This window comes from Lissotriton vulgaris, chromosome 5, assembly GCF_964263255.1.
Source record: "Lissotriton vulgaris chromosome 5, aLisVul1.2, whole genome shotgun sequence".
NCBI lineage: Eukaryota > Metazoa > Chordata > Amphibia > Caudata > Salamandridae > Lissotriton > Lissotriton vulgaris.
In genome coordinates, this window is record NC_141693.1 from 1,489,643,822 (window position 1) to 1,489,668,402 (window position 24,581).

Here is a 24,581-nt window from a genome sequence, read left to right on the forward strand (position 1 = left end):
CAGGGCTATTTTTCCAGTTTTTCCTGTTTCCCACCTCAGCGCATTCTTTTCCTATTTTTCCCTTTGTATTTATTCTTTCTACCTCTGTCCTATGCTCCCTGTTGGTTAAATTATGTTGTTCCTCATCTACAGTAGTAAGTGTAGGACGGGATATAGGTGGTGTGCTTTTGTTAGACTCTGTGGGTTTTTTGGATTGTGAGACAGGGCCACTAGTTTGCATGCAGGCTGCCAGGCTTTCCAATGTATGGGTGTTGTCTAAAGTAGCCTGTTGTAGTAACTTACCCAGATTCTAATTTATTACCTTCATTCTCTCTATGAGTGGAAGCATAAATGACTTCAGTATCTGTTCCACTTGTGCTACAAGGCCTTTCGGGATATATGACGCTGATGTCGGACGTTTAGGTAGCTGTAGAGTGGCGTTGGAGATGGTTATTGTGGGTTCGCTCTGCAGAGCATTGGGGGCATTAGCTGATGAAGAATTTACTGGGGGAGTTAAATTTGCCATAATGTTAGATGTTTTCATTACCTTTGGACATCTGCCCTTTTGTCGTCCCCCACCTCTCTTTCCCCCCCCCCCCACCCCCCCCCCCCGGTTTGTTTGGGGCAGGTTACGAACATTTTTGGTGTGGGAACAGCTAAAACTTCAGTGGGGCTTGTTTCAGCAGGCCCACTTTCTGCAGATAGTATACTGCTGCCTAATGTGGTGTTCACAGAGGAGTTGGTATTACGCCCAGCTAGTCCTATACTCACTTCTGACAAACTATCCCCACTATATCTCTGACTACCTGGTTGTTCTGGGGTTACAGCATTCTTAATATTACCCAATGAGGACAGCTTCGAGCCAAGGGATTCCAAAGATAGCCGCTTTTCTGTGAGGGCTATTTCACGTTCTAAGACGACCGCTGCTCTAGTAATGAAGTTGTCTAATGTCCCAGTAATGCTGCCCCCTATGGTGTTTGGCACTAACTTCCTCCCCTTCCCAGATCGTTGTGCCATATTTCCTGTTTGTAAGGTGGCGAGTTAAAAGCAAAACAGGTACATGTGATTAAATCAGTATACAATGCTCACAGTCCGATTCACAGGCAAGGTCTCTAGCTTGGGTTGGGGACACGTTAGGGGGGTGGCAAGGCTGGCCTACGACGGCCTTAGACGGCCCCGCCCTTGTCCCGGGCTTCTCCCGGCGCGCTACCGCGCAGCAGATATGACTCAGTCTTAAGTACGGAACAGAGTGGGCGGTGCTCGGCCCCAGCACAGGTGATGACAAGGTGAGATTGTGAGGCTCCTGGGACTTTGAGTCCTTCTGAATGCTCTCGACAGCTTCCTCCCTCAGGTCCGGTCAATTGGCAAACAGGGTCAGTGTCCTTGCGCCATGAGTCCCTGGGTGCAGTACACTTTGGCCACTTCCGACGGGCACTGCAAGATCCCCTTCTCTTCTCCTGCTGCAGCACCCAGGGCATTTGTAACCCTACTGGTTGCTCCACCGCTATTCCCTTCAGCCAGGCTCTGTCACCATCTGTCACTCATCACCCCCCTTCAACCAGAACAGGTTTCATAGCAGTCCCAGCGGCGGCTGTTCGTGGATATCCAGGGGTGGGGAATTTGTATCGCCCGACGCCCTGGACATGAGGATTCTTGTTGCGGACAAGATGTTTTATTGTCTACTTAGTCCTCCGGACAAGTAGACATTCTCTTTAACCCTTGTTCATCTAATATAATCACAAACCAGTTATTTTCAATTGGAATCTGAAATCTTAGTGAATGCGCCTATTTTTAATTAATTACGGTAACCAAGCTAAGCCTGGCTGCGAGACAGTTTGTGCTCACTATCAATCCGAGAGGCGGAGACCTCACACTTCAAGGATGCCAGTTAGCGATGGCGGCTCCCATATTAATTATGCTTCCGGGTGCTAAAAGTTGCTGCACGTGCGCTCTTAGTTAAACAAATATATGCCACTAGTGCTGCTGGGCGGATTCCCCTGCAGTGGTAGATGCCTATATGAGCGAGGTCAGGGAAGGTGCATGTTGTATGTTACGATTCCTTGAGAGTGTACAGGAATGCTGTGTATGCAAATTCGTGTAAAGAGTAAGAAGTCAGAGGAGCCCTGCGAGCTGAAGATGAAGGAAAGCTTTACAAGGAGGATGTGGTGCCACTGGATGCCCTCAATTGCATAAAGGGTTACGGATATAAGATATACTTGTTTGATAAAACATACACAGATTTCTCACTGCTTAAAAGCCCCTGAAGACAGCTGTGTGTGAAACAACACCAGAGAACCTTAAAATCAGTAATGCAGGAAGTATTTGATGCACTTGTAGATAGTTCTGAAGTCCACGATTCAAGGAACTGCTGGGACATTCCTCTATTTACTGTTCAGAAAGATACATGCTGCCATTTGAAGGCATTTGTGATGCCATTTTCTACAGGAAAGCCGTTTCTGTCTAGGGGAATAGATTGTCTCATTTGCGTAGGCTCTGAAGAACAAAAATAACGGGCTTGTTGGAAATATAAGGAGGAGATAAGAGAGATGGGATAACTGCTGACGTACAAAGTCTGGGCCAAAAAACAGGAGAATAGAAAAAGGAGCACAAAAGGCCCCTCATTCTTCACCTGCCCCTGCTGGCACAACGATGAGCCGATAGTAAGCACCGCACAAGTAACTTTTAATTATTTGAAATCCTCACCGTGGCTAAAACCATACATGCTAACAATCGGAAATTATAAAGAGGGTGATTTAAAATAAATAAACAAAAAAAGATCGTGTGACTGTATTTTATTCATAGACCTTCATTGAAGCAGATGCATTATTTTCAGGCGGCAGATTGCCAAAATAAAACGGTTTTAAACCAATAGTCTCCTGTCTGAATCGGGTCTGTCGGCATCTATGGCTCCAACAGTTTTCAGGGGTATCCAGCTTGGCTCATACAGAGCAACAGGTGATGTGTGGGAGGATGAAGGCCTCCAACTCAGGCAGCTAGAGATCAACAGTGTCAAGGTTAATAAATATTAAATGCAGGAGATCCCAAGAGGCACTTATCGAAAACGCAAAAAACTCAACTAGTGGGAACAAAATACCAACCAAGAGGCAGGCAGCAAGCAACGGAGGGGGACATTGGGCGTGTTTCAAAATGCTCAATGCTTCTTTTACTCCATTGTCTTAAAGGCATTGAACTTTGGGGTTTAACATATAACAGTGCCTGGGATGGTCTATTAATAATGTTCAAAAAAACTTTAGCAGCCTTATAATAACAGATTGGGAACAAACAAGGTTCTAAACCCATGTCTTGCAGTTTACATGCAGGTGCTTGATGACGGTTTATAGTTCACTGAATATTGCTTGGTGATGGTATTCAATAATTCACAGCTTGGGTGTCTGTTCTCTCCACCTCAATCCAGCCTGGTCCCCTTGAGGTCTACCTCCGGGCCATCTGTGAGTCTCATAACATTCCCTTCATTGAATTGGGTAGTATACTATTGAAATATCCACTCTCAGAGCTGTATTGTCTAGGCCTCTCAATTTTGACTCCTTCCTCTGTTACTGTGGAGGCAGTTGGTAGGGCAGATGGAAGGCAGGAAGCAAAGTGAGCTGGTTAAGGTAAAAGGGTTGCCCAGAGCGCTTAGATGAGATTGCAGAGGTGGGTAAAGAAGGCTGAACAGCCTGTGATAAGCGGAGGCAAGGTAGCAACTGTAGACAAGAGAGGGGTTTAGAAGGGATGAAGCCTATGGTGAAACTGGAGAGGGAATAAAACCTCTTGAGAGGGAAGGAGAACCTGCAGTGAAATGTGCAAGGGTATAGAGCCTGTGATGAGGGAGTGGAGAGAAGGTCATGGGATGGGTAGTAAGAGGGATATCCATTCCAGTGCATATAGTGTGAAGGTAGTAAGGGAGTGGTGTAATTTAACAGTAAGTGTGTGAAGCCCTTGTTGTAAGCAAAGAGAACAGGCAGGTTATGAACCCTATAATGAAGATGTGGAATTGGTATGGGCCCTATGGCAAGTTAGTGGAAAGGCAAATAATTACTGCTGATAGCAAGAAAACAGTGTTGGAAGGTAATACTTTATAATAAGAGAGTTTGCAAGGGCAAAGAGGCAGCAATGGTCAAGTATACTTTGGGTTTTATAGTTGACTAGTAATAAGTCCTTGCTAGTCTGTATAGCTTTTAGTTTTATAGAGTACGTGGGACTAGTGGATTTCTTTACAGGGCTAGAAGATTACTGTATCCCTTTGTCCCTTGGACAAGTACAGTTTTTTAAAAATTCCACACCCCTGATATCCTTTCACTATTTGTCCCACGAGAACCACCTTAGTGAGGGGGGGAGCATGTCCACTGCTCTCCCCCCTGCACCACCATTTTATTTGTCTTGTACGCCGTTCACCATCCCCCAGGGCCCTCCATTTGGTTTGTTGTGATCGTATCTAGGACCCTAATTAAATATTCCCGATTTATGCCCTCATGTGGTTATAACAAATCATACCCTTATAAAGGCATAAGAATCATATCCATATTTAGTAATAGCCAATGCAATCCAAATATGGCAAAGCTACTTCCTTAGACTCCTAGAAAGTATAACGAGTTCTTTCAACAAACCAAACCTCCAGTAACCTTGTTTTGATTTGTCCTAGAACTCCTGCGAGTCCGTAAGAACGGCCAGTTCTTAGTGACATCTTTTATTGACGTCTTATGTCCAACCTTACGTCAAACACGGCACCTTCCAGGTATAAATATACCAGCGTTTGCCTTAAGCAACACACGGTGGTTTGGAGCAGAGCGGCTATCTACTTATCCGAAGCCCAGCTGATGCGAGTGCCGAAGGAAGCCGTCCCTCCCATTTGACGCACTGAGAAAGACGCTGTCTCTTTCTCCAGCCGAGAAAATCCAGCTCCAGTGTTTCCAGTCACCCACGCGGGTTACTGGGAGATCGAGTCCTGAGAGCGAGATACAAGACCTCCTTCATTCTAAAACCAAGGTACAGAGCTGATTAGATCCTTAGAGAATTCTTGAGTCAGACTCTTGGCAAAACTAACTTAACTTTAAAACTCCTTTACTCCTTCCCCTGTCCTAGGCTTAGGTTTGGTACACTGGGGTAGGCGTATTTAGAAACATCAGTGGAGTACGTTTAGCCAAACTTTTATCATTGTATGTAACTGTATATATTTTATACCTTTTAAGTATCATATGGCTCAGAAACCATATCAATGCTTTTACAGTATTATTTCATAATACTCCTTATACTGTACGCACTTTACTTTATAACAAGTATTGCAATATTGGCAATTCTCTCAATGAGAAAGAAGGCTGCTCAATAAATAACACCTTTTATTGCAAACGCCCGTCTCTCTATTTCTCTGCACTCTGGTGAAACTAAGTATGCACGATTGACTGAGTGAAATAGCTATTTATTGTTTTCACACAACTCTGGAAATATACTCCTTATTCTGGGGGGAGCAAAGTTGTCATGTTTATGCGGTTGTCAGAAGCTAAATCCCTTCTCGTCTAATCAGGGAAGTTCACTCCTCCCTGTTCATTCGAGAACGTTTCTAGTGACCTCTGAGCTAGCTGGCAAACCTAATTAAGTCTAACATATTCAATAGAGACCTAGTCGACCTCAGTCCTACGTCTAAACTATCTTTTATGTTATTCCAATGCGCAGAGCCTATCGGGAAAATAGGAACTACACTACATGGCGCCCAACGTTTGGTAAGGCGATAATCTAGCGCAAGATACTAGAGTAACTCAGTCGTGCTTTTTCACACAGACCCCTTTTTCCCGTAAAAACTCCAATAGACGTCTGGAGTGGGTGAAAGGTTAATATCCGCCGGAACTTAGTAGGATGAGAATCCTATGTATTAGTTTTTGGTTTAGTCAACGTTGAAGGATACAGTGTTCCAAAATATTGTGCACCTAATCTTTGTTTCCTCAAAAACTTGCTCTGCAAGAAACTTTCAATAAACAATGTCAAATCATGGCGACAACAACGAAACCGGTGAAGCCGCAGTAAATGCGAATCAACCAGGTGCAGACCTTACAGGGTTTAATGAAGACGACCATGATGCAATAATCATCCCGGTCAATAGAAGAAAAACCATTACTATAAAACTTACTGAAAATGGAGTAACATCAAGAGTTGGTACGGTCATATTTGTGGTAGAGGCACATGAATATCGGCAGACAGAGGTATTCTATTCCTGGATAAATTTTCCAGCAGCACACGCTGTAACACATGAATTCCACTACTACAAAATAGCGGAATCTCCAGCGGAATACTCTCCTTTCGAGGAAGTTGAAATTCCACTAACATACCAAGAGGACCTGCTCTAGTTTAATGGCGCCCTAAAACATCAAAATCACATTACCAGGCTCGGTCCACTAGGTAGACCAGGAGCCACATGGCCGGTTCTAGCCAGCTACACACCAAATCCCGACATTGAAAAAATGTCAAGCGAAGAACTCTTAGTTAAAAGAATTAACAAGAGCATATAGGGATTTAGTTCAATTAACAATTGACGGTACAATCTACAAACTAAATACACTAATTGAAAATGCTGAAAAAACTTTTATTAAAAATAATCTCAATTCTCAAAAGAAGAAGTGGGAGGGTAATAAACAAACCACTCCCAGAGAAAAAACAATTTCAGTCCAGAGGAAGGTCTCCCCAACGAAGAAATAGATCTTCAGAAGGGGGGGGGGGGCAAGTCTCCCCAAAGGGAGCCCTCTGAAAAAAGATACAACCTTAGAAATAGGGACAATTTGAGAAAACCTGACAGATATCAAGATATTGATACACGTCCCTCTCGATCTTTTCAGACTTCATCAAAGAAATCGGAAAGAAGAGGACGGTCAGAACATAAGGAAGAGCACGTCAAGTCCAAAGACAAGGAACCTGCTCAGCAAAGTAAAAAATTACAATTTCCCAGAAAGAAGGTAGTCAGTATTAAAATAAAACATGCCGAGAATCCTGAGGACACAACTGAAAAACGGAGAGTGGGCCCAGACAATGCTAGACAGCGCAGCAGAAGTGAGCATAGCTCCCAAGATCCTGATGAATCTTCTGGAGCAGTGGACACGAATGAATACATTCAAGTGGAAACTGCAGACACTCGAGTGAGCGTGCCCCATAAACTATATGAAATAACATTACGTATAGAGGGAGATAAAACTAGGAAAATAAGAGGTCTTTTTTGGGAGAATCTATCTAAAGGCTATGATATCCTTCTAGCAGAGAAACACTGGCCACCAGAGTGTGTCAGGGAGTGCACACATGGCGAAGAAATGATTATGCCTGCCTTCTCAAATCACATTCCAATTCATAAGTGTTGGACCTGCGATGGGCAAGCCCAGCACAAAGGGGGTAGCTTGGCTCAAGTGTCAAGGCAAGTAAAGGCTATCGTGTTAAGCCGGCTTTGACCCAATATTATCTCCTTGTACAACCACCAAAAAGAAGGACACCACACCACTGTTGTAGAAAAATACGATTCCTTTATGTAAAAATTCTCTGTTGTGACTGGGGATCAATTAGGAAAGCACATTTTGCAATTCTTCTGGCCACAATTTGCTGGGTTTCGATTTTGGAATAAATACAATAAATAAGCTCAGGATTACAATTCATCAATAAATAGAATAAATATCAGGAATAAATATCATCAATAAATAGAATAAATATCGGGAATAAATATCTTCAATAAATAGAATAAATATCACTTTCTGTTTAGCAGAATAAATACTGGTTCATTTAACCCCTTCCAGGCTCATGACGAGCTGGGCTCGTCATGGTGTAGCCTCCTCGCACGCTGATGACGAGCCCAGCTCGTCATGTAACATAGAGTTCACAGATTCCCAGCACAGGAGGGGAAAAGCCATAGCAGCCAAGGTGTTAAATAAACAACCACATGTTCATTCTGGTATCGCTGCCACCAATTAAATATTTCAGGAACACTACATTTGCAAATACGTTTCAGGATGGAAAGATTACTCTTACAGTTTATGATGACTTCACTGAGAATGAATACAGGCTTTTCTGGGCACAAAAGGAGTGTTGGGACTCTTTAAGAATCACTCGGGGGATATGCGCGTGTATCTAAAAAGGCAAGGAAACACAGTGAACACTTCATTTACACTCGGCTGCCACCGGGTTGAGATCTCTGCTTGCCGGTGGGGTCTAAGCGCGCCTACGGGCTTTGTCACCGCTAGCACTCAGGCGGCACCAGTTCAAAGTCTTTAGACTGACGATAGGGGCTGCCGAAGAGGTCACAATCAATCAATCAATCAATCAGTGACACTTATATAGCGCGCTACATACCCGTAGGGTCTCAAGGCGCTGGGGGGGGGGGGGGGGGGGGGGGGGTGCTGCTACTGCTCGAACAGCCAGGTCTTCAGCTTCTTCCTGAAGGAGAGGTGGTCTTGGGTCAGGCGCAGGTCGGGAGGGAGGGAGTTCCAGGTCTTGGCGGCCAGGTAGGAGAAGGACCTTCCTCCTGTAGTCGCTCTTCGGATGCGGGGGACGGCGGCGAGGGCGTGGTTGGCTGATCGGAGGTGGCGTTTGGGAGCGTAGAAGTTGATCCGGCTGTTGAGGTAGCTCGGGCCTTGGTCGTGTAGGGCTTTGTGTGCGTGGGTGAGGCGGAAGGTGATTCTTTTGTTGACGGGGAGCCAGTGAAGGTCTCTCAGATGTCCGGTGATGTGGCTGGTTCGTGGGATGTCGAGGATGAGTCTGGCTGAGGCGTTCTGGATCCGCTGGAGTCTCTTCTGGAGCTTGGCGGTGGTACCGGCGTAGAGGGCGTTGGCGTAGTCCAGTCGGCTGGTGACAAGGGCCTGGGTGATGGTCTTCCTGATCTCGGTGGGGATCCACCAGAAGATCTTCCGTAGCATGCGTAGGATGTTGAAGCACGCCGAGGAGACGTTGTTGACTTGCCTGGTCATGGAGAGGGAGGAGTCCAGGATGAAGCCCAGGTTGCGTGCATGGTCTGTCGGTTTGGGTGCGGTGCCCAGGGCGGGAGGCCACCAGGAGTCGTCCCAGGCGGAGGGTGAAGAGCCCAGGATGAGGACCTCCGTCTTGTCAGAGTTCAGTTTCAGGCGGCTGGTCGTCATCCACTCGGCTACCTCTTTCATCCCTTCGTGCAGGTTGGCTCTGGCGGAGGCGGGGTCGTTGGCCAGGGAGAGGATCAGCTGGGTGTCGTCGGCGTAGGAGATTATGCTGAGGTTGTGTTTGCGTACGATGGCCGCGAGGGGGCTCATGTAGACGTTGAAGAGGGTGGGGCTCAGAGATGAACCTTGAGGGACGCCGCAGATGACTTCGGAGGCCTCTGACTTGTACGGTGGTAGGCGGACTCTCTGTGTTCTTCCGTCGAGGAAGGAGATGATCCATTCCAGCGCCTTGTCCTGGATTCCGATGTTGCTGAGGCGCTGTACTAGGGTGCGGTGGCAGACCGTGTCGAATGCCGCGGAGAGGTCTAGGAGGATGAGGGCCGCTGTTTCTCCATTGTCCATCAGGGCTCGGATGTCATCGGTGGCGGCGATGAGGGCGGTCTTGGTGCTGTGATTGGCTCGGAAGCCGGACTGTGAGGGGTCGAGGGATCCGTTCGTCTCGAGGAAGGCGGCCATCTGCTTGTTGACGGTCTTCTCGATGACTTTGGCTGGAAACGGGAGGAGCGAGATGGGGCGGTAGTTCTTGAGTTCGGTGGGGTCCGCTGTTGGTTTCTTGAGTAGAGCGCTGAGTTCGGCGTGTTTCCAGCTCTCAGGGAAGGTGGCGGTGTCGAAGGATGTGTTGATGATGTCTCGCAGGTGGGGTGCGATGACAGCGTCGGCCTTGTTGAAGACGTGGTGAGGGCAGGGGTCGGTCGGTGATCCGGAGTGGATGGAGTTCATCGTGCGGATGGTGTCTTCGGTGCTGATCGGGGTCCAGGCGTGGAGGGTGGTGGTGGGGGGTGGTTGTTCGGTCATGGTGTGCGTTGGTTGGTTGTTGAAGCTGTTGTGTATGTCCGCGATCTTGTTGTGGAAGTATGAAGCGAGGGAGTTGCAGAGGTCTTGCGATGGGGTGATGTCGTTGTTTCCTGCGCTGGGGTTGGAAAGCTCTTTCACGATGTTGAAGAGTTCCTTGCAGTTGTGTGCGTTGTTGTCCAACCGGTCCTTGAATGCTGTTTTCTTGGCGGCGCGGATCAGCTGGTGGTGCTTCCGGGTGGCAAGCTTGAAGGAGGTCCTGTTGTCCGGTGTGGGTTCCCTTCTCCAGACTTTCTCGAGGGCTCGGCAGTTCTTCTTGGAGCTCTTGAGTTCGTCGGTGAACCACGGGGCTTTCTTGCTGCCGGGTCTGCAGGGCGGGGTCCTCAGCGGGGCGAGCTCGTCCGCGCAGATGCTGATCCACTTCGTGAGGTTGTCGGCGGCCTGGCTGGGGTTCGCTGAGCTGGCAGGAGGGTGCTGGCTCAGGGAGGTGGCGAGCTGGTCTGCTGTGATCTTGTTCCAGCTTCTGCGGGCGGCCTGTTGCTGGTGGTGGTGGGTCGTCGTTCTCTTGAAGGTGAAGTGGACGCAGCTGTGGTCCGTCCATTGAAGCTCTGTGGCGTGGCTGAAGTCGATGTCTGTGCTGGAAGAGAAGACTGCGTCGAGTGTGTGTCCGGCGAGGTGGGTGGGGGTGGACACTAGTTGCTTGAGTCCAAGATTGGCGAGGTTGTCGAGCAGGGTGCTGGTGTTGCGGTTGTTGTTGTTCTCCAGATGGAAGTTGAGGTCCCCCAGGAGGATGTAGTCAGCGGAGGGGAGGGCATGCGGGCTGACGAAGTCGGCGATGTCCTCGCTGAATTGTGTGCGTGGTCCAGGGGGTCGGTAGATCAGGGTGCCTCTGAGGGTGGTGTTCGGGTTGGTGTGGATCTGGAAATGCAGGTGTTCGGCGGTGGTCAGGGTGTTGTCGGTGCTGGTCGTGAGGCGGATGGTGTTCCTGTGGATGATGGCGATGCCTCCTCCCATCTGGTTGGCGTTGCGGTCCCTCCGGACGATCTTGTAGCCCTCTGGGATAGCGATGGCGATGTCGGGAGCTGAAGAGGCGTTCATCCAGGTCTCCGTGAGGAAGGCAACGTCAGGGGCTGTGGCGTCTAGAAGGTTCCAGAGTTCGATGGCGTGTCTGTGGACGGAGCGGGTGTTGAGCAGGATGCACTTGAGGTGGGTGCTGCTGGTGTTCGACTTGGCGGGTGCTGGTGCGAGGCAGGTCCGGATGCAGGTGAATTTGCAGGCGTGGCAGCTGAAAGGTCCGTGGGTACGTCGTGGAGTGGCTTGATGGCAATCTGGGAGTCGGCCGGAGTTGAGTGCGATGAGGGTGGCGGCGGAGTACGTCAGGCGGGTCGGTCGGGGTCTTCGGGGGCCAGGGGTCCTGGCGCTGGTCGCGATCCGGTCGCGGACGGGCGCAGACGGGCTTACCTTCGGCGCGCCTTCGGCGCACAATCGGCGCGCCCGCTGCGCGTGACCGCTGCGCGTTCGCACGGTCGCCATTTAAGGCGAAGTGCGCGGGTGGGCGGATCAGCTGGGAGGCGAGAGCGGGGAGGGAACAGAAGAGAAAAGGGGCGGGGCAAATGGCGGTGGCGGGAAGCGGGGAGGGAGATCGGAGGGCGGCGAGTTAGGCGGGCAAACAGGAAGGAAACTGAAGCACGTCACAGAGGTTGCATGAAATAAAACAGGCACAAATGGAGGGCACAAATAATAGGCAAAACAGGAAGGAAAACGAAAACGATGTCACGGCACAAAAATACAGGCACAAATGGCGGGCAAAACAATGGAAAAACAGCTGACGAAACGATCACACGGCACACGAGAAAACAAGCACAAATTCAGGGCAAAACAGCTCGCGAAAACCAAAGGGGAGCGACCAAGGCGGCAGCGAGGCCGGCGGCGAGGCAGAAGGCAGGCAATGGGGCACACGCAGCAGCTGGTGGCCGTGCGGCGCGGGGGTGTCCCACAAGTGGGTCACACTCACCTGCGTCGCACGGTCGCCATTTAAGGCCAAGTGCGCGGGTGGGCGGATCAGCTGGGAGGCGGGAGCGGGGAGGGAACAGAAGAGAAAAGGGGCGGGGCAAATGGCGGTGGCGGGAAGCGAGGAGGGAGATCGGAGGGCGGCGAGTTAGGCGGGCAAACAGGAAGGAAACTGAAACACGTCACAGAGGTTGCATGAAATAAAACAGGCACAAATGGAGGGCACAAATAATAGGCAAAACAGGAAGGAAAACGAAAACGATGTCACGGCACAAAAATACAGGCACAAATGGCGGGCAAAACAATGGAAAAACAGCTGACGAAACGATCACACGGCACACGAGAAAACAAGCACAAATTCAGGGCAAAACAGCTGGCGAAAACCAAAGGGGAGCGACCAAGGCGGCAGCGAGGCCGGCGGCGAGGCAGAAGGCAGGCAATGGGGCACACGCAGCAGCTGGTGGCCGTGCGGCGCGGGGGTGTCCCACAAGTGGGTCACACTCACCTGCGTCGCACGGTCGCCATTTAAGGCCAAGTGCGCGGGTGGGCGGATCAGCTGGGAGGCGGGAGCGGGGAGGTAACAGAAGAGAAAAGGGGCGGGGCAAATGGCGGTGGCGGGAAGCGGGGAGGGAGATCGGAGGGCGGCGAGTTAGGAGGGCAAACAGGAAGGAAACTGAAACACGTCACAGAGGTTGCATGAAATAAAACAGGCACAAATGGAGGGCACAAATAATAGGCAAAACAGGAAGGAAAACGAAAACGAGGTCACGGCACAAAAATACAGGCACAAATGGCGGGCAAAACAATGGAAAAACAGCTGACGAAACGATCACACGGCACACGAGAAAACAAGCACAAATTCAGGGCAAAACAGCTGGCGAAAACCAAAGGGGAGCGACCAAGGCGGCAGCGAGGCCGGCGGCGAGGCAGAAGGCAGGCAATGGGGCACACGCAGCAGCTGGTGGCCGTGCGGCGCGGGGGTGTCCCACAAGTGGGTCACACTCACCTGCGTCGCACGGTCGCCATTTAAGGCCAAGTGCGCGGGTGGGCGGATCAGCTGGGAGGCGGGAGCGGGGAGGTAACAGAAGAGAAAAGGGGCGGGGCAAATGGCGGTGGCGGGAAGCGGGGAGGGAGATCGGAGGGCGGCGAGTTAGGAGGGCAAACAGGAAGGAAACTGAAACACGTCACAGAGGTTGCATGAAATAAAACAGGCACAAATGGAGGGCACAAATAATAGGCAAAACAGGAAGGAAAACGAAAACGAGGTCACGGCACAAAAATACAGGCACAAATGGCGGGCAAAACAATGGAAAAACAGCTGACGAAACGATCACACGGCACACGAGAAAACAAGCACAAATTCAGGGCAAAACAGCTGGCGAAAACCAAAGGGGAGCGACCAAGGCGGCAGCGAGGCCGGCGGCGAGGCAGAAGGCAGGCAATGGGGCACACGCAGCAGCTGGTGGCCGTGCGGCGCGGGGGTGTCCCACAAGTGGGTCACACTCACCTGCGTCGCACGGTCGCCATTTAAGGCCAAGTGCGCGGGTGGGCGGATCAGCTGGGAGGCGGGAGCGGGGAGGGAACAGAAGAGAAAAGGGGCGGGGCAAATGGCGGTGGCGGGAAGCAGGGAGGGAGATCGGAGGGCGGCGAGTTAGGCGGGCAAACAGGAAGGAAACTGAAACACGTCACAGAGGTTGCATGAAATAAAACAGGCACAAATGGAGGGCACAAATAATAGGCAAAACAGGAAGGAAAACGAAAACGATGTCACGGCACAAAAATACAGGCACAAATGGCGGGCAAAACAATGGAAAAACAGCTGACGAAACGATCACACGGCACACGAGAAAACAAGCACAAATTCAGGGCAAAACAGCTGGCGAAAACCAAAGGGGAGCGACCAAGGCGGCAGCGAGGCCGGCGGCGAGGCAGAAGGCAGGCAATGGGGCACACGCAGCAGCTGGTGGCCGTGCGGCTCGGGGGTGTCCCACAAGTGGGTCACACAATCTTCGCCCTCAGTCAAATAAGTGCCGGTTCACAGTTCCTTTATATCACCGCTTCCCACCTGAAGAAACGGGCCCATCTCACATCGGCTGCAATCGAAAAGCGATTCAGTCGGGTTCAGCACTTCTCTCGCCAGCGACGGGTTCTCAGGGGCTCCACGGACCTCCCTCCGACTTCCTCAAACAGGGATGGTTCCCGCCCACAGCTACAGCCGCCGATTCACTGGGGAGGGGCAGAGACAGTAGTCCCGCCCAACGAAGGCCGGCCTTTCCCCGCCCCGGCGCACCACCTCACCTCAGTCTGCGCAGGAAGCACTCTACGCCGGTGGAGCTCGGAGACGTCCGAGCTCCTCGCTGGAGGTGCCTGTCACAAAAGGGGGCACAGAAGACTCTCGCGGTCGCGGCGAACTTGCTCTCGCCTCGCGACCCGAGTCTGTCGTAATTCACCACCGGGGGGGGGGGGGCGGGGAGGCACACGAACACGGCCACAGTCTCTTGGGGACAACGAGGCACTCGCTGGGCAGGCGCTGTAGGCGCAAGGTCACCGCACACACAGCTGACTGGAACGCCAGTCAGGATCCACGCCAGTGACCCTTGCTTGCTCTACTGCCCGCGCTACCAGCCGCCTCAGGGGTCAACAGGGCAGGTGTCAATCTGGTGTCAAGTCTGGAATCTCCTTCTTCACCTAGATCTGGAACATCATTATCCTATCTAGTCTTCTGGTCATCTAAAATGGCCGCCAGGGGCTGGACTTTATATAGCCAGTACCCTGAGGTGCTGGCTCGTGCCAGTAGGTTCTAGAACCTTCTTTGGGCTAGGCCAATGACATGGCACTCCTGAGAGGTATTTGGGACCCTAACAGCCACCATACTGGGGTTCTAGAGCAGCCATTTTGTGTACCTGGGGAAAATAAAGTAATTCCAGTCAGGAATGCGTGCCAAGTAAAAGGGCGCCAAAACCTTGAAAGGTCAAGGTTCATGGAGGCTCCAAGGGGAGTAACTCACATGAGGAAAAGGGACGGCCACCATTTTGAGGTCATTCATACAGGTTGCCAATCCCAGTCTATAATGTCACAGGATTCGCCAGGTGCCTTGTAAATAGGTGCTAAAAACCTTGTGAACAACTGGGCGTCAAGGAACATCTAGCCCCATGAAACAGCACACAAAAGGTCCTGGTAGACAAAGAAAAGCGACAAATTTTGGGAGGTATAGGGGAACAAAAGAAATCATAGTGGTGAGAGGACTCTCAGAAGCAGACGGGTCTAACAATAAGAAATACACACTTGCTAGAAAATGGGCAGTGGCCCAAGCCCCTGCATTATATAAAAAGCATGTAGGATGGGATGAGGATTCTCCTCACCATAAAATCCAGTTAAAAATTCAACCTACTGCACAGAGGCAGTATCCTGTTAAGCAAGAAGCTAAAAATCAAGTAAAAGAAATTTTAGATCAACTTGAATATCAGGGGTGATTGAAACATGCACCTCACAAATGACAATCCTTTGTTTCCTGTCTCCAAGCCAGACGATTCATATCGTCTAGTTTTGGACTACAGACATCTAAACTTCTGCTGTAAAACTTTCGCAGTACAAACTCACACAGTGCAGCACTAATGAATATTATTGTTCGCAAAAAATATAAAAAGACATTAGATATTTCAAATGGTTTCTTCTGTCAAAACATAGCACCTGAAAGCAGATATTTAACCGCTTTCTCAAGTATGTTATGTTATGTTATGTTACTGGCATTTATTGTGCGCACAGCTGCTCCAGCAAAGGAGCGTCCCGGCGCCTGACAAGGAAGCCACACAACATAACTGAAGAGATGGACGTTCGGAAGGGAGAGGACTACGGGAACAGAAGAGTCTTGACAGCCCTACGGAATGAAAGCAGGTCGACGAGGGTCCGGATTAAATGGAAGGGCATTCCACAAAGCAGCAGCACGCACCCGAAAGGAGCGTCCCCCAGCTCGGCTGCGTTTGAAACGTGGAACTGCTGCTAATTCACGGTCCGAAGACCGTAGAGAACGACCCGGAATATAGGGGCACAGAAGGTTATGAAGGATCTGGGCAGAGGGGCCTTTAAAGATCTTAAAGGACATACAAAGCACTTTAAAGTGAATCCTCTGCCTAATGGGTAGCCAATGGAGAGCACGTAAGGTGTGGGAAACAGGACAGAACCTAGGAAGGCCTACAACTGCTCTGGCAGCTGCATTTTGCACTCGCTGGAGACGGGTGAGCTTGGCCTGATTTAACCCTATAAAAAGGGAGCTGGCATAGTCAAGCCAAGACAACACCGTCGCCTGAACCTCAAGTTGACGGGTTGCGGCGTCAAAGAATTTGAGTGCGGGTCTCAGGTTACGCAAGATGCCAAAGCAGCAAGCCGCAATCCTTTTGGTGTGGCATACAAAACTAAGAGTGGGGTCCAACCACACCCCCAGATTTTTTATCTCCGAGACCGGAGTGGGGGTGGGACCCAGCTCAGGGGGCCACCAAATGTCGCCCCAGAGTTCCGTCTGTTTGCCAAAGACCATAATCTCTGTTTTTTTGGCATTCAGTTGGAGACAGATGGACGTCATCCAACTGGCCACCGCCCGTAGTCCGTCCCAGAATCTTGGGGCCTCCACCCCAGAATCCCCGCTGATCATGACCGCTAGCTGAGTATCGTCCACGTATGACACGGATGGGGACCCAAAAACAATTTTGTCGTCTCCCACAGGGATTCAAGAACAGCCCAGGATTATTTTCAGCCAGTGTAACAGAGTTACTACAAATGTATGATGATGAGGCATTTATCCTATGTCTATGACACCTATCTTACAGACGATGCCCTGGAGACTCACTTGAAAAGAGTGAACACTATAATACTTGGGTTCGCATCTGAAGGGTACAAATGTAACTTTAAAAAAATCACGAATTGCCCATCTAACTGTCCTATTTTTAGGATATGAATTATCAAGTGAAGGCAAAAGCCTAGCAGACAACTTCTTAGAGAAGTGTGCAGTACTCCAAGCTCCAAAAACGCTGAAGAACTTACAATCAATAGTAGGTTTCCTGAATTTCGGAAGAACATACATTCTAAATTATGCAGAGAGGGTTAAACCTCTCTACGAACTAATAAAACCTGATTTTAAACCAATTAATTGGACTAAAAAACACACAGAAATATTAAGATCATTACAGACAGACATGTTAACTAAAACAAAACTGCAAACACGCGCAGACGAACGCAACCTTGTAATCCGAGTCATCCTAGGAAGATGCAGATTCACATACCTGACCTCTAATGCGGGAGAAACGGTACCAATAGCTTACAAATCGCATTTGTACACACAAGCTGAAATGAAATTCAGTTCAACTGAAAAAATTCTAACTGCAGTTCAAACTGCTGTAGCAAAAGACAGAACCCTCGCACGAGGTAAACAAATATTTATCGTTACACCAATACCTGCCCTAGAAGCAGTAACAAGAGCAAGCATCCCCAATGCTAAAGCTTTACATCCGAGATGGATACAATGGGTTAATTCTCTTGCTGCACCAGACGTAGTATACGAATTTGATCCTAATTTAAAAACACAAGAATTTCTACAATATGAATATGAATGTCCTCTGCCGATCGAGATTCTGCCTCTAGAACATTACGGTTGTATAATATATACAGACGGCTCAGCACAACCCGTGGTTGGAGGTAAACAAGCCTACAGTGCTGCGTGCGCGATTGTTAAAGGTCGTTGGCACGAAGGAAAATTTAAAACTTTGGTAACTAAAACTCAATCACTCGGAGACTGTACAGCTCAGCGAGCTGAACTACAGGCTTTTAAGATGGCACTTGAAAATAGCGAATGAGAATTCCCCACACTAATAGTGAGCGATTCCTATTGCTGTGTCCAGTCTTACAATGAATATTTACAGATCTGGGTTCAAAACAACCACAAAGATGCAAAAGGTGGCAAAATCAAGCATAAAATGCTTTGGGAACAGGTAGTTCGTTTACAAAAAGAACTACAAAAAACTCATGTGATTCATACACTGAGTCATCAACGTGATGGCGTTCACGTTGCGGGGAATTCATTGGCTGATGAGGCCGCGAAAGCAGCTGTACAAACGGCTTCCGTAGCTGCCATACAAAAATAGACAGCGAGATAATGCAAGCTGTCAGTGCTTCAGTAAAAGACCGCGGTAAGACACTCCCGAAAGGCTTTCCAGTAAAGTACTCATACAAAACTGATGAAAACAACGTTCCGTTTGCTCAAATTCCTGGAGTGGGGGATAGAGCAAATCCAAATATGGAGCACAGGTTAGGACTAATTTTAGCGGCACACGAAGGTCTTGCCTCTGTTCACGCTGGTGTTTCCGCCACAGTATCATTATTAAAACAGAGATATTGGTGGCCACGAATGGGAAAACAGACTAGGAACTATGTTCTAGAATGTGAAATATGTCAGAAAATGAAAGTATCAACAGTGAAACGACCAGCGCAGACTCCCCTTCTAATCTTAGACAAACCATTAGCATGTGTTTACCTGGACCACTGTAGTCCCTTACAAAGGGACGGCAACTATAAATATATCATGGTCGCAGTGGATTCCTGTACGAGATTCATTTGGATGTGCCCCATCGCTCGGCTGACGCCAGAACTGTTATAAAAGATTTGCGAGTCTTTATCGGCACATACGCAATTGGCATGCTACATTCTGACCAGGGTCCTGTGTTTAGCTCTCGGGCTTACAAGGAGGCCATGGCCAGCATGGGCATTGCATTGCGGTATTCTAGTCCATTTCATCCCGAGGGAAATGCGGTAGTGGAGAGAGAAAAATGGGACATAAAGCAATCTATAACAGCGAGGGTATTAGGTTCGGGTGACGGGTGGGTCACACATCTAATAAGTGTCCAACGTAGGCTTAATAAAATGCCAAGAAATTCTCTAGGAGGTATCAGTCCGTACGAACTTTTATTTGGTACTAGAATGATCATTCAGGACTTGGATTGTCAGACTTCAGTGGTGCAACAAAAAGCCTTTGATATCAAAGATCGTTTGGCGGTTTTACAGGCCTTAAATGAAACAAGAAGAAGTTTGAGTAACGAAAAGCTAAAGCCAACTACCACTGAAGAAAAACCACCTGTCCCAGTAAGACCTGTCTGGATTCCAAAGATTGGGGATCTGGTCAGAGAAAAGATCGGGGTGAAGAAGGAATTTGGGCCTTCTTACAGAAAAGCAGTACCTGTCGTAGCTGTCAGCGGAACAAGATCAGTAGTACTACTGCCACTTGCTGGAAAAAAGGAGAACCGAGTTGTATCAATCGACCTGGTGAAACCACAACCATGTGGCCAATAATAAGTAGTAGGCCTAGTGGACTCCCAAGAAATAGCAGAAGACCAAATCTTGCTACAATCCAAGAGGTTCAAACTGAGAGACTAATCACATTTGACAAACCTGCAGTAATTAAAAAAGGACTATGCAACAAAGCCATGGAACTTGTGCCTCTTGAACCCCAAATTGCAACAGTTCATCAAGAAACACCAGTCTACAACGATGTAGCCTCGGACTATACAAATGTAACAAAAGAAAATGCAAAGATCAATAGAAATCCGGAAGCATTCCCACCAATTGACAGAACTGCATCTGGCTACTTTATCAACTTTGATGACTTTTCCGATGATCCAAGTGAACATGGAGACAAGCCAGCAACAAAAACATCCAAAGAAAAAATCAGAGAACTCTTTCATAAACTGAGAGAAACATATCTAACTTCACAATGGATTAAATTATGGATTGTGTTAGGTGTACTTTTTCTCCTTCTATGGCTATCTTGGTTTTAAGTTTGGGTAGATTTATTGATGGAAAATATAGTACAATGGACACAGCAAGTCAGAACATCAACTTGGTCCTGAAACCACACAGTTCATCACACATTGAAAAAAGAGAACTGTCATCAGTGAACATCAGAGCCATCCCTATACCTGGTGGTATAGCATGGGACAAAACTGATTATGAAATCTATGGCCCGGTTGAGCTCCTGAAATATCCACACCAATTTAAGATTTCCTTACGTGACTTTGTATCACCTAGTACCTTCTCTGATGATTGGGACTTTGAAAATATTAATAATATGATGTCAGATTTAGAAATGTCAGCAAATTTTACAGAACATGATTATTTACAGGGTTCGTCGAATTATGAGGAAGTGTATTGTTTCAACCACTTTGGGCATCATTATCTGCATTCTGCAAATCCTAGAAATATTTTTAGTTATAATCAATGGGAACATTGTCCAACCCAGCCAAAAGGCAGTTCAAAAATATTGTATGAGAAATTCCCATACTTCTCGGAGTTTAATGTCACTGATCCTGAAACATTCTATTTCAAAATGTTAAATAAGACAGGAGTGAAAACATGTTGACAAATACTAAACTGCTTTATTCTGAGAAATTTTATGAAAAAATGTCTACATTTGGTTTTGAATTTTGGAAAAACAACATTGAGACAAAAACCATCTGGGGTACAAAAGAATGGCAGGTACAAGGTTTAGAAGCATTGTTCAGAGCCTGCATGATCCCAGAACAAATAATGTTCCTGAATGACCCAATTCAGCAAACCACCTGTCTTGGTTTACCCAAGATAAAAGATTTAAACAACCCGTCTATACCAAAGCCAATGCCTGATAGAAACACCACTACAGATGAGGGGTTAAACGTGGTCTATATTTTAAAACAAAACAGAACACTTCCTGATTGGAACAAATGGTTGATCTGGCCCGCAGACACTAATAACTGTCATGATAGATTCCTGAACAAAATACAGGGGTTCAAACAGAACAGGCCAGACCCAAGATATTCCCAGAGACAACATCCAGGGATAGTTACAACATACAGTGTAGGAAAACTATGCCTCGACTGGCTACAGAGATCCACACTTCCCGAAATTAAGCAACACTTAACTTTACTTGAAGACGGTGCTGACTTGCAAGATTTCATACTGGTACCTCGCAAACAGTGTCAAAAAAGTTTCATATACGCCAGTATATACGCAGCTTACAATGAAGCTTGGAAATTAAATCAAATTGAAACTGCAGAAAAAATACGAGAAATTGATCGTATTATTTTGGAAAAAACACTTTCTGTAGTGGACAATGGGTTAACGACTCTGTCCTCCAGAATCTATTCACTGGACAGCATTGTATCATCTGCTATTGATATAATAGAACAGGATATGTTAATGTTACAACATGGTCAGTCCCAATTGCATTCTATTGTACAGCTAGGCTGGACGTTACAAAACCTCCGTTCAGGTCGCGTGCCATGGCGTCTAATCAACAGAACGTCACTATTTTCTATCTTTAACCTTACTGATAGACAAATCTCGTTGGCACAAAAAGGAGCAGACTATACGGTGCTGAGCATTGAAAAACTTGAGAGATTACCATTGACAATGCCAGAAAGTCCTGTCATTGAATGGATAATACATGGCACCATTACAACCCTTTTCAGTTTCAATACTGCCAAAAGTATATACCAGCAGGCCTGTATGAAAGGTTGGGTAAAGGATACATCAAATCAACCTGGAATTTACCTTATACACATAGATGTTGGAGTGGGGGAAAGAGGTATTTCTTAGTGGTAATAATTGTAAAACATCACTGAGCGGTACACTCCTATGTCAAGGTATAAACTTGCATGGATCTTGCAAAGGTTCATCAAACAACCTTTCATGTCATCTGCCCGGCACCCCAGCTACACAGATAGAGCCCTTTTTCAGACAACTTTCCAACTGTAGCTACGTTATATTAAGTGACCACAGCTGTTGTGGCATGATGCCAGGAAAACCCTTGTTTGTGAGCGTTACTTACAGGGTCATTTGTTGTATGCAAGTATTGTATCCAAACAGCAATCCAGACATGGAGGCAGCATTATGGCCTTCTGTGAATATCGCTTCTATTGGAATTGATACTTTAAGCAGAATGAAGTCTATTCTTATACAGACAACTGTGCCTTTAACCTCGTCCAAAGAGACGTATGACCTGCAAGCTGCAAGGACAGCAGCAGAGATACATACCCTATTATCGACAAACTGCCCCGTGCATTTCGTAGAAATGTTAAGCCAAATTTCAAACATGTCAGATACCAGTGGCATCGCACATGTATTTAAGACAATTTTTTCAGGACTGTTAACACCTTTTGAAACAGTTCTGGGCATCTTCCCGAATTTTGTGCATTCTCTTTTCGGTGGCCTGCCTCTTATTTTGGGACTTGTAGCAGGAATTTTATTTTTGTTCCTTCTGCTCCGATATGGCTAGCCAAGTCACAGACAAAACTCAGGCTACGATGGAAGAAACGATCCTAGCAACACGATACAGAGACCGTATCACTAAGGTCCTCGGATTGGCCCGGCTAAGAGATCTGAATACTACCTGGTTTCTTTCATTCAGACTGATCTGGCAAAATTGCATATTACCTGTGCTTCGATGTCTGCTATACGGAGAAGAATGCGTGTTGGACGTCTGTCTTACACTACTATCAGCAGTACCAATGGATATCGACGCTTTGCTTTGTCCAGTAACGACTCATGCAACGTGTTGTCCCCAGCGGCTACCGATTCTGATGATGGCATTCGTTGACACTTCACCATTACGATTAGGTGGCGGTGAAGTACGAGATGAAAGCGGCACCACACAGGTACAACTTTCTGTGAACATTGCTGATCCTGACATCGATGATAGCAATGCATTGCATATATGCACTATTTTAACTTTTTCGGAGTTGGCCCAACTTTCACCTACTATGGTAGACGCGTTTTTTGCTGGCCTAATTGAGGTAATGTTCTCTCCTAACAACGAGAATAACAATTGAAATAGCGAGCACACAGCGTTCCCTGAACTCTGAATTTGGCCTTCAGTTTTTATATTCTTAAACCAAAGAGAGGGACTCCGTGTAACCCAAAGGGAAATGGAGCTCCAAATAACTGTTAAGTAAAACAAAGTTTTCCTTTTGGGAGGTAAAACTAATTACCAATTCAAACACTCACTACATTCAGTCACTAACTCACACTCAATTATAAAATAATCTTCAGTTTTTATAAACAACACTGCTGAAAACACTTGGAACTATTTTTTCCCTTGAAATCAAAATTATTTTCCCAACTTTCAAAATATTTACTTTTTTCAGGCACAAGGTACTCTGCTTAGAGTAGAACTATTCTTAGAGAACAGAGCTTCTATTCCTAGAGGCTCTAGAGACAATATTTTGTATCAGCCTCTAGCACATGTACAATCTTGTATAAATATGTGATGAAATGGTCTCGACCTTCTCTTCTGTATTAAGAGCCATTTCATAAATGTAATTTTCGCAATTCATTCAGCTGATATTTATATTTGCATTATCTGAATGATACCACTGCTTGAAAGCGTACAGTATAATACTCATTTTTGTGTATTTATACCATTTCAAATGCATTCAATGTATTTTGGGGTGGGCTGGAAAACACATGCATACCTATATGTTTATATATTGCTTAGTATTTAGTAATGATGGCCATTATACGTGGAGTGGGTGTTGTGATCGTATTTAGGACCCTAATTAAATATTCCCGATTTATGCCCTTATGTGGTTATAACAAATCATACCCTTATAAAGGCATAAGAATCATATCCATATTTAGTAATAGCCAATGCAATCCAAATACGGCAAAGCTACTTCCTTAGACTCCTAGAAAGTACAACGAGTTCTTTCAACAAACAAAACCTACAGCAACCTGGGAATTCCCCATGCTTTTGTTTTGATTTGTCCTAGAACTCCTGCGAGTCCGAAACAACAGCCAGTTCTTAGTGACATCTTTTATTGACGTCTTATGTCCAACCTTACGTCAAACACGGCACCTTCCAGGTATAAGTATACCGGTGTTTGCCTTAAGCAACACACGTGGTTTGGAGCAGAGCGGCTATCTACTTATCCGAAGCCCAGCTGATGCGAGTGCCGAAGGAAGCCGTCCCTCCCATTTGACGCACTGAGAAAGACGCCATCTTTTTCTCCTGCCGAGAAAATCAAGCTCCAGTGCCATAGTCATCCATCCTATTGTACTTGTACTGTCTCACACCTTGGGTCTCAGAACAAGAAATTGAAAAAATATTACATAAAATGATTAATGTACGACTCTAATTTCTTGTTGTCATACTGACACTTTTAAGTTTACAGGCACAGATCACGGTGTAAATGACATTGTTAGAGTCACAATTAGTGTGTTTTTTGAGAATCCAGGTGGTACTTACACCAAAATCCAATTCTTTGGCATTTCCAGTCAAAGGACAAACATTGCAACGTCTGCAGAGAAAACTCCCAGTGAGTGTTGGAAGTCTCAGCATTGGTCTTGCAGATGGCTTGACTTTAGTGACCTTAGATCTCATGTCTACTATCATATCTGTAATTGGTTATCCAAGTCTAAATGAGAAAAAAGTCTTCTTGCATTTTAGTGGCCCTCACACCAGTATGTCCAAGTGTCTGTAAATGATTTTGTTCATTTTATTAGCGTGGAAGTAATTGTTCTCCAGGGTTATTTAATGCTTGTTTGGTTGCTTTCTGTACCACTCTCTCTGGATATACTTTTTCTTTCATGTTCTCAGCTAGCTTGCTGTATGCTTTTTGTAATCTGTTT

General features: G+C 47.1%; 2 pseudogenes across 3 annotated transcripts in view; one reads left to right on the forward strand and one right to left on the reverse strand.

Moving 5' to 3' along the window:
• The window catches only part of LOC147712810 (serine/threonine-protein kinase 31 pseudogene), a 345,011-nt pseudogene that overhangs the window by 112,079 nt on the left and 208,351 nt on the right, over positions 1-24,581 (reverse strand). The gene's annotated exons all lie outside the window — the stretch shown is intronic.
• LOC147712811 (protein KTI12 homolog pseudogene) lies at positions 1,948-2,443 on the forward strand (annotated as a pseudogene).